Source organism: Rhopalosiphum maidis, chromosome 3 (assembly GCF_003676215.2).
Source record: "Rhopalosiphum maidis isolate BTI-1 chromosome 3, ASM367621v3, whole genome shotgun sequence".
Lineage (NCBI taxonomy): Eukaryota > Metazoa > Arthropoda > Insecta > Hemiptera > Aphididae > Rhopalosiphum > Rhopalosiphum maidis.
The window spans coordinates 72,686,584-72,700,637 of record NC_040879.1 but is presented as its reverse complement, the minus strand read 5'-3'; the positions used below and the strand labels follow the sequence as shown (position 1 = coordinate 72,700,637).

Below are 14,054 nucleotides of genomic sequence, written 5' to 3'. Positions count from 1 at the left end.
TAAGTTGTTAAAAATAGATGGAACAATAATCTTTTTTCTTTTAATTAATAAATAAAATATTAAGTATTTGATATCTCACTTATATAATACTACATATATGTATATATATAATACCTTATAATTGTAACATAAGTATTAAGTACATAATACCTTCCTAATTCCTATTATGCGACTATACCTATATACGTTAGGACATTTTGTAACACAAATTGAACATTAAAAAATTAATATAACTTGCGTTTGAATATAGTATTTATATATATTATATGCTATCAGTATTCACGTTATTATCGATAATATAAACTCGTATAATTTAATTAAACTACTTAATACTAATATTGTACTACTCGTTAGTCGTGCAATTACTATAATAATAAATATAAATATATAATAACAATATTCTGGGACACGACCTTGGACAAACACGTCATGCAAAACACTATAATAATATATTAATATGTAATGCGCAAATTGTGATTCACGGTGTTGATAGCCGCGAAATAATATCGTGCAAAAGCCTTCGGTCCTACACAATCCGTCAGCTGATCCGACGGCCAGCCGAACATATGGACCAACCAGCACATATGATAACGAGTCCGATTATTTCCTTTATTATTATTGTTGTTATTATTGCAGTGATTAAAAATGTGAAATAAATAAATTAAAGTATTAAATAGTTAGCATGTATAAGAATATTGTTATGTATATATACTATGCGTCGAGTTGTTGCACTATTATTCGTTTTGTTTTTTAAGCGCACTATTATTTTAGACTTAGCCCAGTTTCATTCCGTCGTTGTTCTATTACGTGCTCTAACGTTTTGTCCAACATAAATTATAATCGTAACCATAACAGCTGAGGAGTGTCTTCTGTGCAATTTTGTTTCCCCATTGTGTTCCTTATCTTTGATTTTGCACTTTTGCGTATTGTCTTGCAAGTTTTTAATTTCTATTTCATTCGCGAACGCAGGCCATTCTCAATCAAAAACTAGACATGTAAATCCGTCACGATGGAATTCATACACGCTGGTGCGTTGCCGTCCGGCGAGCGCCAATAAATGTGGTATGTAATTTTTTTATTCTACAAATTAACAATAGGGACCTACATGATGAAATTATTACATCATTATTGATGCAAACATTTCTTTAGTTTATTTTTTTGACATGTATTTATCTGCTTAATATAGATAAAAAAGCTGTATTTTGTGTGTTTTGTACACAATTTAGATTCTTAACTACCTAGTAAATTTTGATTAAATTTTGAAATATCTTTTTTTGTATTATGCTGAGTCATCATTTATAAATTTGGTATCTACCTTTCTTTAAAATAAATGAATTAATTAAAAATTAATTTATTATAGTATTATTCATTACATTATTATAAACATATTAAGAGATATATAATTTTTTTTTTTAAACTATCTATAATAAAATTAAGTATTTATATTATGGCCCTGAAAGCCTATTTTTAGTAAAAATATATTAAACTACTCTCTAGTGCATAAATTATGTTTTTGTACTAACATTAATTTTCTTTCGTTTGAATATTTTAATTTGTAGGTAATATTTAATTATTATTGAAATATATATTATCATAAAACTAAAATTTTTACTAAGATTACTACTTTTTATTTATATAGATTTAAAAGATACCTACTATACAAATTTAAATTTGTTGCTTGATATTTGTTAATAATTGTATTAAGTGTGTAATGTGTCTATAATACAAGTTGAAAATTAATCCCGAAAAAATTAATTAATATTAATGAATATAGGTAGGTAATTTATATTATATATGTTTATATTTGTATATAATGCTTATTATACCTAATAATTTACATAGAAATACGAGAAACCTTTTTAATACTTTAGTAATACATAATATTTTTGTATTGAAACACTGATCAGAAATTAATTAATTAATTAATTATAATTTCAAAGATTTCCAATTCATACATACTATAGTTGATTGATTTTTATATTAACAAATATTAATGAGTTATCATTGCTAAATAAATTATAAACATCATTGTTTTTTTTCCTAAACATTAACTTAGAGCATTGTAATTATTATACGCATATTTCTAACGATAAAAATATTGTGGTGTACTTTAATGTGATAACTTATAAGTAATATTTTTAGTTTATTTTGTTAAAAAAAAAACAATTGAATTTGTTTTATTTGTTTCAGGTTTTAAACCAAATGTTTTTCATACTACAGAATTGGTGTGTCGTTGCAATGTGCAATATATATAATATAATAATGTATTTATGACAACATATTTGACTACAGAAGTTGTGGTATCAGGAAGACATTGCATGAATAGATCTGTTTTCTAACTAAATATATTATCATCATTTATTATGGAAAACCTTTTAGTTTATCATGTTGACATCGGAAGATGGATTACATGTGACTTTAGCATGCTCAATAAAACGTAAAATTATTTTTTATGATGTATATTTTATTTTTATTACAATAATCATTTTTTTCAATAATGTTTTAGAGTATCTGAATTAAAGTTACAAATTGAAAAAAAGACTGACATCCCAGTGAACAAGCAAGTTTTGCTAGTTAGTGGTGGAGGCCATCTAGACCCATTCAAGGCTGTTTCATGTTATTGTGCCGGTACTGATACAAGCCCATTTTTTTTGTTTAGTAAAAGACTAATTGATTATCCTGAACCACCTTCTGCTTATTTTGACACTCGACCAGGTAAGTTTATTTTATTGATTTTTGTCTTAAGCAAGCTAAATAGAATATAGCATTAATACTTAAATAGTATATTAGGGCCTGGATTTAAATGCACTTAAAACCATACAAATATGATCTAAAAAATAGCCAAAAATAAAATTACCTTAAAATGCCGTATATTTTTTTATTCAATTTGTAATTTACAAATAAGATATAATTATTATTTATTATTTTATTAAAAAAAAAAAAACTGGAAATTTAAAATTGGCTGTTTTGGGGAAATATTATTCATTTTAAACATACCAAAATATAGATTAAAATTTATACAAAACTAAAATTCTAAGTAAGCCTATTGTATTTACTAAATTTTGAGCATTGCATTGAATAATAATAGATATATTGTTTAATATGTTCAAACTCCAAAGATCTTCTATTTATTGTATATTGAACAAATATGTATTAAAAACCAATAAAATGACCCAATAATGCTAAAAATGCAAAATACAATTTGTAGCTTTGAAACCCTTGTTACATGAAACAAATGATGTACTTAGAAGTATTGTGTAAGATCAACCAACAAAATTATGCACTATGCATTGAAATCCGGGCCCTAAATATTATATACACATTGGTATAATTATGCTATTAGTATTATGATAGATTATAAATATTAATATTAGTAATACTATATAATATTTCTAATCAATTGTATATATACTTAATAAAAGTATAAATATAATATACAAAAAACAATGAACAAAATATTTTTAATAGTTATTAACTTTATTCGAAAGTTATTACATGAATGTATTCTAATTTGACTATTTGTATTAAATAAATAATACTTAATACTTAGTAGTGATTAGAATAGTGTTTCTCAACCAGTGTTCCGCAGCACATTAGTGTTCCGCGAGTCGTGACTATGGTACATGGGTATAGTATTATTAGATGTTAAAAATAAAAATTTTCCAGTTCTTCATTACTACAGTGTTCCGTCAAAATGTATGGTTGTAAGAAATGTGCCGTGAGTATAAAAAGGTTGAGAACCACTGGATTAGGATAATAAAAACAAAAATCTGTACTAATAATTTCTTAATTATTGGTGATTGTTTGACTACAAGTTTTTTTTATTATTGTTAATGTTCATCTAAGATAAGTTAAATAAAAATACAATTAGGTATGTAAAAAGACAGTGGGTTACTTATATAATTTATAAATAAGTAAATTGTTATTAATACTTATGTCCTAAAATTTACTGTGGTATATCTCATAAATAATAATAAATTAAAATTTTTATACTTATTCACCAAATAACATAATATTATATAAAAGTTTTTAATCAAGAATTATAAGACAGGTCACAAAATTCACCAACATTTTGTGTTTAATTTCAAAATTATTGTAATTCACGTGTCTTTTAGATTTACTTTGAAAAAATATTTTCGGTAAGATACCATAATTGTCATGTTAATTATATAACATTATCCACATTATCCAAACATTCTTATTAGTATAAAAAAAAGGAATTAAGTACAAAGTTAAATAAAATATCACTAGTAAAGGCACATCTATAAAATAAAATTTAATCAGATAGTCCAATAATTAAAAAAAATAAACTAATTAATGACAATTTATGTCGAGTAGTTCCTTATTTTGAATTAAAATTATAGTACATTTTAATAAATAGACTTATTATTTTATAATATTTTATTATTACCAATACAATAAAATGAAATAATGTGTTAGCATACAATATATTATGCTTGTAACCAATAAAATTCATGTTATAAATTAATATCATCATTAATTATGTCAGTTTTGAGTCTCATTAACTGAATAAATAAAAATTAATTTGATTTCTTTATTTTACGAGTTATATAACTTAAGAAGTATAGAAAATAAGTCTATTTGAGTGTTTGAGTTATTGAGACTTGAATGTAGAATGTACATACATTTTTAGGAGAACGAATCTTCTTGATTTGTTATACCAGTGGTTCCCAATTTTTTTTACTTCACTTATCCTAAAAATAAAAAAATTAATTGAACCTTTTTTGAAATTTTTTCAAGTTATTGATATAATTTTTCAAATTATTGTTCATTAATATAAATACTAACTATATAATTTAGTTAAATGGTACATGTATAGATAATAGATATGTATTGACTATTTTATGATTATTAGTACACATTTATAATTGACATGAGCTGTTTCCATTTTTATATTCTACAAACTTAGAATAAATATTTATATCCTTTTGAATAAAAATAAGTTTCTTATGATTGTCACATATAAGACTATTTTTATTTTATAAATGTTTGATTTTTTTTCTTATTCATTTTACTTTTAAACAATGTCTACGTAGAATGGATTAAATTAATTTTTAATTTAAGGGGCTACACCAGCATTTGTTTTCTTTGTCTATCTCCCACATAATATAGGAACAAAGATACTCTGTATTTTCACGATTATGACTCTGGTTCACTTTAGGGCAAAAGTACCTATTATAAAGAAGAGTATTTCCTGTGATAGATTTTTCATATTTACATTTTTGAATATGTTATTAATGGTTAAAAATAATTGAAATAATTTTAAATTAAAACACTCTTGTATTTATAAAAAAATGTAAGTATAAAAAATTTATCCTGTCAATGCATAAGAAATACTCTTCTTTATAAAATATATAATAAGTGCTTTTGCCCTAAACTGAACCAGAGAGTCGTAATCGTGGAAATACAGAGTATCTTTGTTCCTATATTATGTGGGAGATAGACAAAGAAAACAAATGCTGGTGTAGCGGCCCCTTAATAATTTAATATAGATAAGAAGTCATATGTTGTAGAACTGTAGTTGGTACACGTTCAGTCTTAGGTCATTTTTTGTCAACTATTCTTTTGAATTATGAGTATATATTTTGTTTTCATAAAATTAGAAATTATTGTTTATTTTATTTCTAAGAAAACCACCAAAAATTAAAATATCTTATTCCGCATTATAAAAAAAATATTAGAAATTTTGGGAATATATTTTTACTTGCAGTTATTTTTTATATATTTTTATTATTTATAGATATATAATTATAGTGCATTTATTAAAGAATTTTTTGTACAATCTATTTGAACTTATGAGATTCCATTTTTGTGATATTACTAACAATAATTGGGCATACAGTTTAAAAAAAATCACATGGTGTGTGTAGCCCCTTTGATTACCACTTGGCGGGTGTTTTTTGAAAATAGTATTGTTTTCATAACAAAATAACACACAAATATTTAGATATAAATAATATTATACTTAACACATTCATCAATTATATAACACTAATAAAATAAACATTTGTTAATTACATTGCCGCAGGCATGTTTACTGCTATCTGCAATATTATTCCCTTAATTTTATACTTTGTTATTTTATACTCTTATTTTATTGATAACTACATATTGAAAACAAATATTCATTTTATGCTTTAATATTAGTTTTATTATTTTATTATAATCAACTATACATTACAATTTTCTGATCTCCATCTTACAGAAAGTTACCCATTTTTGTAGTATTAATTATAAAAAAATAACATTAAGTTTAAAATAATGCATAAAATCTGTGTCTAATACATAAACATAAAAACATTTAATATGTTGTAATCAAAGTTCAAGAAATAAATATGAATTTTATGAAAAGATTGATTACATTACGTGAATAACAAATACATTAAAAAAAAGAAGACATTTTTTGAAATATTTGACTTAACTAATCTTGACTTTATTAGGTTGTAATTGGAGATGTTTCTTAAAAATCTAATAATAATTGATTTATAATTTATAATTGATTTAGAGGATATTAAAAGTATGCCTCATATCTTAGGGTGATTGATCTTCATAAAATATTGATAGAATATACAATAATATAACAGAAATAAAGATTTTACAGATATCATGTATATTAGATTTCTAAATATAGTTACCAAAACTTACAAAATATATAAATAAATATAACTTCCTTAAGTATTTATTTATTGTTTCAAACAGCTAGTTGAAATTACTGATATATTTTGTACATTTTAAAATTGACTAATGTTTCTTTGCAACATTTGTTTTATTACAGTTTTCATGTTATAAAATGTAGAATGTAAAGCTTGTTTAAATTTTATGAATTTAATAGAAATCGTTATAACATTTTCAGTATCTTAGAATGAAAAGTTCTATAGTTGTGAGTTCATTTTAAATTTTCAAAATAATTTTTTTAATCATAAGAAAATACTAAAAATGTTGAGAATAAATTATTATTTAATTAGCTTTTTTTGTTAGGTATTCATTTTGTATTAAGTTTAATTAACTAAAAAAGTTCTGTTTTGTAAATTAATATTAAAAAATAATATTTGAATTAAAATAATTTTGTTGAGATATTATCTGAAACAAGCTTTAATATTGATTTTCATTAACTGTGATACTATTCTTTTCTATATTAATTAATTAAACAAAATTGTAAAATTATAATAATCCTTATCTACTTCTTTTTCATTATTATAATTATGTTATTAATAATAATAGTTTCACAATATTTATCTAATTAATTTTAGTGAAATAATGTTTTTGTTAATTAATCAATTATGGATATTTAATAACATTTTTATTTAATTTAGTATAAAGTATAATAAAGTATATAACATGTAAAAATATTGTAGTATATTTTAATCAATCATAAAATTATGTAGGTAGCCATATCTATAATTATTTTATAAATAGGACAATATTTACTTAATCGTTTGTTGTTAAACATTTTTAACACACAGTATATAAGCCTGAATTAAGACTTTGCGACTCAGAGGTCAACATTTGATTATGAGCCCCCATCAATGGATAAAAAATATAGTCCTGCTCTTATTCCTCTTAAATATTATAATTTAATAGTTTGAACATATTGTTATTAGTTTACATAAAATATTACTTGAATATAAAGGCAGATAACTAATATTTAAATAATCTATATATTTTTTTTAGTACTACTATAAAAAAAAAAATACAGTTTTAAAGTTAAAATGTACATAAATATAAATATTAACAACATTAAATAGGTAAATTTATTTTTAATATTTAAAAATCTGAATTAAATAATAATAAAATATTGTTTCATTTTAAAATTACTAGAAATAATGAAAATTTTGAAAGTACTGTAACTTATAGAAACTTTAAAACAAAATTATTCATATTTCCTTCTTTTTTCCCTTCTCTGCTCCACTAAGGTGCTATTTTGTGTCTGATATTTCTGTGAGCATTCATTTATTATTTTTTAATATATTATTTAATTGTACACAAAATTATTATGTGTAATACTAGTTTAATTAATTTTTATCAAATAGCTAAAATAATTATAATATCATATAATTCAATGATAAAAACATTTAAATAACAATTTTTTTTTTTTTATAATGTCTTTGATACTTGCCATATTCTGAGGAAAATACAGTATAAATATTCTAAAAAGTAAAAACAAATAATAGTTCAAAACACAGTCAAGTAATGACTGGTACATGTTTTCACAGAAATATAATATATAATTTATTTTATTTTTTACTTCGGCTTATAAGTTAAAACGTAATATGTTTTACTATGAAAAGTATAAATTACCACTTAATAAAATTTTATGTGGACAATGCCCTTATGTATGTAAGGTTAGGGGACGTATTCCCGTGTAATCTAGGACTGATATATATATATGTATAAACACACACAATATAAAGTTAAATATTAACATTTTATTTTTCATATATTTTCTATTCTTTATAATTTACTTACTAAATTAAAATCATGTTTTACTTATCTATCTAGTTTTATTTGAATATTTTTATATTTTATATGTAGTCCTGACAATTTATTTATAAATTTTTTTTTTCAGATATAGACTTTACACGAGAACACCATAGAACTCAAGGAATGCCACCTACAATAGAAGCATTAAATGTTAGAGTTTCTCTAGCACAACAATATAGTGAAAATGCTCAATATAATTTAAATTGCATAGATATCCTTATCAATGACCAACATATGATGCATCAAGGTTTTATTAAATAATATTTTAATATGTTTTTTTTTTATGTAATATGTAATTTGAATGATTGTTCTTATAATTTTTATATTTTAAAATATTTAAAGGTTGGTCCGCAGCCGTAGCAAATATGCTTGATACAGTAGAAAAATTTAATATAAAGCTGATATATTTGAAAATGATTTTAGACGATATCTCAATGGACGAGAAGATAGTATTAATTTACTTAACAAGTACGTTGTGATGTACAATATTAAGTTTAGGAGAAGAATCTACCTAAAAAAATGTGATATTATTATTTTACATAATAAAATCCAAAATGTTAATTTTTTATAGCTTTATAGGGGAACATTACCTTTCAAATACATTTAACTGATTTTCATCCATGATAATTTTATTTTATAAAAGATCTTAACTATACTTATCATGTATTAACCTTTTGAAATGTATTTCTTTGGATATGTACATATTTTCAAAATCTAATTTATATTCAGTAGAAATTTAAAAACTACTATTGAGTATAACAATAGTTTAATTATAGTTAAATTACTGTATTAAAGTATTTGGAAAAATTTATAATTGTTAATATGTATTGGAAATGTATGCAAGATTAATTAATTTTTATTTATTTAATTATTGGAATCAATCAATATAATGTTACTTATTGGTAAAATTTAAAAATGGATTTGCTTACCTTCTTAAGCAATGCTTGTGATGGAGGTGAGGAGTACTTAAGAAGAAATAAAAAGTTTACATGCAAATATATAAACTAAATTTTACATTTTACAAGAATATAATCTTACTAAAGCTTTTTTAAATTTGTAATGATTGTTAAATTGTTTAATACTAATATTTAGAGATTTAATTATCATATATGATATTTCAGTTTAAAGTAGTCTTACATTAATTTAATTTATATCATTAATAATTATTATAGTACGGATTTTGAAGCTCTAAAAGTTCTAAAAATCCTTTTAAAAAAATGTTATTAAAATGATAAAATCAGTTTTTTTTAAATATTTTTATCATTAATATTATGTTCATATTATTATTCTTACAATGGTCAATCTGTAAATTTAATGATCTATTTTAATTAATTTACTGATATTCTCCAAGATGCATTAGAGTTTTTCAAAGTTTTATTTTATCTAAAAATTGAAAAATAAAAATATTATTATTTTTTATTATATAATCAGTAAACTAAAATTGATAAAAGCTTAAAAATAGCATTAAAAATAATTTTTAATTATTGTATGTTATATGAATTACATTATGTCTATAAAGCTTGTTTTAAATTATTTAAAAAAAAAAAAATAAAGAAACTTTGTTAGAATTCGTACTCAGTAGTAGCGTCAGATCTTTTTTTCAGGACGGGCTAAAATGAGCCCAACATATATTAGGGCAAGCACAGTCATACAATAATGACACAAATGGTGGTAGGGGAGGACAACAATGCCTCACTGGTGCCCACAGTCTAGACTCTCCAACCGTAGACCTCGACGATGTTGACATTGTTAGCTATTCTCTAGTCGCTAATCGTTATATGCTTAAATGCTCATAGCTTATATTATAAGATCATTTTTCAGAATTGTCTAAAATTAGGTTTATATTATGATAACCATATAACTATTTTTACAAAAGGCACAAAATATAAAACATAGTTTATAAAAAACCTACAGTTATGTCTTGTGTAACTGTATATATGGTATAGAAAAATCATACCCTGGCATTACACATATATTTTTAAAACTATTTACGTAATAATATTTGAAAATTCAAATTCAAACTTGTGTGTTAAATAAAGATTTCAAGGTGGGCCAACAAGCGGGTCGTAAGTTTTCAAGTAGTGTTGAATCCAGACAATTTCACTGGGGACTCATTTTTTTTCATTGGGAATAATTATAATAAATAGGTACATTTGTTGAAAGTTGTATTTGTCAGGGGGGTGTGAAAGAAATTTCAGGGGAGTATTTGCTCCCCTCTGAAGTATACCGGGATTCAACACTGTTTTCAAGGCCCACTGTCCGTATTTTAATAATTATTTATGAATTAAAGTTTAGATTTTTAGAGTTATTGTGTATGCTATTACTTATTAGTAGACAGGAAAAAGTATTAGAATAGTAATTATACTTAGAAAATATATTTATGTTTATATTTAAATGGGCCATGGAGCAAATTTCATAAATAATTTAATATCGGGTAGCTTATAAAATATTTTAAATTCAGTTAAATTTTTTTTTTATAAATGTACTTTAACAAATAATGGGAAGCTTTTTTATAAATGCTTTTGGAAATATAAATTTATAATTATTTACTTTATATTTTTTTCAGTTTTAATGATATTATGGTTGAAATTTCAAAAATTCCTATGCTACCAGCTCTTTTAGAAAAATAATTCTGAAGAACGAGCACGAATGGATAGTTCAACAAATGATGTAAAAAATATAGTTCATCAGTCATTACTTGAATGGGTAACAGCACGACAAGGATTAACAAATTTGGAACAGTATAGTTGAACATTGTGAAAATAGTTTAAAACAGGTATTTGGATTAGGACTATTCTTAAATAATGAATTATTTATTTTATTACCATAAATATATGATGTGTTATTAGTTTGATGAAGACATATTAAATTCAGTTTTACTAGAAGTATCTGCCATGAATGAGTGCTCTAGTCGAAGTGATTGTTCTGAAATTAAAGGATTGGAACATAGATTATTTAAACTTGCCCAAATGATGGATGAAAGTAAACGATTGGCAACAGAACAATATAATCTTGCTGATGTATATATTAAAAGTTTTTTTATAATCAAATTAAAGCTATAATTATTTTTCTGTATACCATTTTTATTATATTCTACGTTTGTTTTTAGACTATAAAAATGAATCATGCAAAAGCTGCTAATGAAGGTGATGTATCAGTTATAAGTGTGTTGTTGTTAGCATCTCACGATAAGCAATTAGAAATGATGAATAAAAACAATTTAAGGTTATGTGATATTCGAAATAGAAGTATTTTAGCAAAGCAAGAACTTTGCAATAATTTACACCCACGACTTAAGTAAGCCATTATTATTTAAAAATAATTATTAATGCTTTATCCCAAATGTATTATTTGCTTAGAATTTGTGATTTATACTTAAAGTTTCAACCATGTGACTTGTATGTATAATATGATTATTTAATAAACAAAATTATAGAATTGTACAAATAATTGCAAATTGTATTAAGGGGATTGGAAGCGGTGACTTTCTGTCTTTGTCTAACACTCATGGAACATAGTTATACGCCTGATAAAACTTAAGGTACTTCTAGTTGTCAATTTAAAATATGTAATGATGTTTTAATTGGTAAACAAATTTACTTTGCATCGGTCGAAGCACTTTTTCGATTTTTTTATTATTAAAATAAATATTTTAAATTTTATAAATTTGTCATTTTTATTATTAAAATATTAAAAATATTAAAAATACTCTTCGACTGATGTATAGTAAACTTGTATATCAATTCAATCATGTTTACATATTTTAAACGAATAACTAGAAGTACCTTAATTTTTGTGAGGCGTATAACTATGTTCCATGAGTGTTAGACAAAGACAGAAAGTCACAGTTTTCAATCCCCTTAAAAGGAATCATTAAAAACAAATAAAATAATTCAAGTAACTTAATTCAAATGTATAGATTTTTTTTAAATATTATTAATATAGGAAATTAATCACTACAATAAAATATTAATTAATATATAAATACTTAATAATAAATTCAAATGCATTTTTCATATCGGACACACTAAAGTATCATAGTTTATTTAATCTTTTAAAAATAGTTTCTCAAAACTAATTTAACTTCAATTGTGTTTATCTACAGTTAGTAAAACTTAAAATAATCATTCATAAAATCATTAGTAAATTCTGAAGTTTTACATTTAAACTGTATAATAATATTCTTTGATCATTGAATTAGAAATATTTTGGTCTTCTTTAAACTGACAGTTAAATTGGGTTTATAAATGCGTATTGTAAAATATGATAAAAATAAAATTATTTACAATACAATTGATATGCATTTTTTTTTTTGTTATTTTAAAATTTAAATAAAAGCTGAATAACATTTAACTTTTGCTTAATATCTATAACTATTAATTTTAAATTAAATTTTATAAAAACTAAAAAAAATCGTTTTTACAGTTATTCTGACAATTAATTTATACAAAATAGATCACCATAATTTTATATTTCAATATTAAATTTATGTAAAAGGAAAACTTTTGTATATAATACATTTATATATTTGAAGAAAATAAATTTGATTTTGTTATAATAGTATATTATATTAATATTTATTATTTTTAGGTGGTTAATTGTTGTAGAAAATAAAGTTAGTGATGTTGAAGCTATTATGCTATTCTATAGTGACAGCATAAAATTGACTCGTGAATATTTGGATGTTGTTGAACAGTTACATAATACACCAACACTTTATTTTAACGCAGTTGCTGAAGTTGTTAGAAGAAGAGCATATTTCTCAAGCATTACTAATTGTAAGTTAAATTCTGAAGTTATATCATTTATAAATTAATAATATAAACTATTGAGTTATCTATGAAATTTGTATGAATTAATAGTATATTTCCAATTTTAGTGGTCTAGTGATCTTGCTGTCATATGATGGCACGTCATTCAGATGAAATGAAATCGCTAAACGTAAAAATTTCAATCTCAATTTGAAGGTCACTTCTTAAGTCCATTATTCCTGGACTAGAAGGAATGCCAACGGCATTTGCGACACAAAGCACCTCCAATATTTGATTATAACTTACCAAAAGTAATTTTTAATAAATTATTCAATTAATTATTAGTTTTTATAAATATATTAAAATTATTATTTTTTTTAACTTTCAGCTTTGTTAGAAGATTTAGATATTTTAATTAAACAATTGAACACAACATAGCCCGTGTAAACTCAGTACCTAATTTTAATGCAATAAACTCAGTTCTTTTATAAAATCAATACAAGAAGATGGTTACATTAGCTATTGCATCTAATAATGATCATAAGTCTGTAGCTATGGAAACAAGTATCTAATGCTAGGAGATATGAACACAATAGAAGACAAAATTAATGAAGTAATGACACGCAGTTGGTCTTGGCTCTTGCAAGATTGATATGCAGCTAGATCAGAGTCATTAAAAGAACACATTCGAAATGTATGTATAAAATAATTAATTAATTAATTTTTTGTCTTAATGTTATTTTTCACGAATTGGAATTTTATCATTATTGCTTCGTATTTTTAATGATTTTATAATAGTAT

The 14,054-nt window shown here is 23.0% G+C and overlaps 1 pseudogene; it reads left to right on the top strand.

Annotated features, from left to right (window-relative positions):
• The first annotated feature begins 637 nt into the window (after positions 1-637).
• The window catches only part of LOC113558337, a 13,986-nt pseudogene continuing 569 nt past the window's right edge, over positions 638-14,054 (top strand).